The sequence below is a fragment of the Wolffia australiana genome, chromosome 10, assembly GCF_029677425.1.
Source record: "Wolffia australiana isolate 7733 chromosome 10, ASM2967742v1".
NCBI classification, from domain to species: domain Eukaryota; kingdom Viridiplantae; phylum Streptophyta; class Magnoliopsida; order Alismatales; family Araceae; genus Wolffia; species Wolffia australiana.
Window position 1 is genome coordinate 1,510,382 of NC_135844.1, and position 1,798 is coordinate 1,512,179.

Here is a 1,798-nt window from a genome sequence, read left to right on the forward strand (position 1 = left end):
ATGGATTGATGGACGGTTTAGTGGAAGTTTATAAGATGTGCAAGGAGCATCTTACGGTATACCTTGGTGTTCAGGTTGGACAGGTCTGAGGCTTTCTAGCATCTTCCTCATCTGCTCTTGAGCATCCAGCATTTGCTTCGTTTGAAACTCCATCATCACTTGCATCCGCATCTCCATTTCCGCCCGTAACTTTTGATTTTGCTTTTCGATCATATCTGAAATGACGGGAGATAATGTAGAAATCAGGTTGAGTTTGAGATGAAACCTGATACTATTGTGGAGGCCTGTGCTGGAATTGTTGTCTCTGCTGGAACGGGGGTTGAGCTGCCGGCTTGTTTCCTTGGTGGAAGGCCTCTCCGTTTTGGAAATTTGACCGCTTTGGACCCGCCCACGGTTGTTGCGGCTGGTTGAAAGCCTTCACCTCTTCTTCCATGGCTTGGCAAGCTCCATCTTCATGTTCCCTGCTAAAACAGAGAGAGCAGATCTTAGCTTTAATGATGGGAGAGTTACCTAGGAAGACATTCTTCAAGGTAGAGGTGAGCTCCTCCAATTTCTGGTTGGTCTCCCTTAGGCCCGCTTGTAGCTCTCCCTCCTTGGCGATGACCTGCAGAATTCCTGCTCTCTTGGGCTGCACATTCCTCCCATTCTGATTGGCTCCAATCTCCTGCAAATCAGTTTCTACAACTCTCTCCAAAATATCAAAAACTTCATCCTCATATGCAGTATAAAACGTTCCACCCGTGGCGAGGTTTACCTTATTTTTCATAAAATCAGAGAGAGACTCATAAAATATCTGAGCTAGTTGACATTGTTCAATTCCATGGTGAGGGCACTTCCTCAACAAATCATTGAACCTCTCCCATGATTCACTAAACGCCTCACCATCATGAGGATGGAAGTTGTGAATTTCGCTTCTATAAAAGTTAGTTTTGGAGAGAGGGTAAAATTTCTGCAGAAATTTTCCCTACATCTCTTCCCATGAATTAAAAGTGATTCCTAAATTGTGGTACCATGAAAATGCTTTATCTTTTAAGGTTAGAGGAAAATATTTCATTTTCAAAATTTCCGTAGATATCCCTGGAACATTTTGAGATGAACACCTAATGTGGAAATCATTAAGGAATTCTAATGGGTTTTGAGCAGGCAGTCCATTAAATTCAGGTAAGGAATGAATTAATGCATTGTCATATCGAAAGGAAATACCATCACCGATGTTGAGATTTATATCGGTTTGACGCAAGCTTCCCGACGGTGTGGACCTATCCAGCATAGTCCTCCTCCTCTCATTCTGCTGGTGCATCTCTTCAGCCATATTTCTCTGCTGAATTTCCGGTTCTGTCACTGCAATAGAATCCGGAGTGGCATCTCTAATGTCTTTTTCTGCAGACTTTTCACCAGCTCCTGAGCGTGTTACTACCATAAATCTACAGCAAACGGTTAGAATAACAATGAGATGTGGATTGTCAAGTCCTGCAGCTCTAGAAAAATCAACAAAAATGACTGTAGATTTAGAGAAATGACAGTAGATTCCCAAAAATGACTGTAGGTTTAGAGAGATAACTCTAGATTCAGAGAAAATAAAAATTTCTACTGTAATACCGTGCTCCCCGGCAACGCCGCCAGTTGATAAACTCAATTTTAGGGCGTTTTTTACTGGTTATTTAGCAGTTCAGACGTGTGAGGTTCAGAGCTTATGCAACAAATTTATAAACCTCACGGCGTAAGGCGAGTGAGGGTCGATCCATAGGGAGCAGGAGAAAACAGCGGAAATTTCCTTCTTTATTCAATAGATATGTCA

At 42.4% G+C, this 1,798-nt stretch overlaps 1 pseudogene; it reads left to right on the forward strand.

The window, feature by feature from the left end:
* Positions 1-815: 815 nt before the first annotated feature.
* Positions 816-894, forward strand: LOC144709006 (small nucleolar RNA R71; annotated as a pseudogene).
* Positions 895-1,798: the final 904 nt, after the last annotated feature.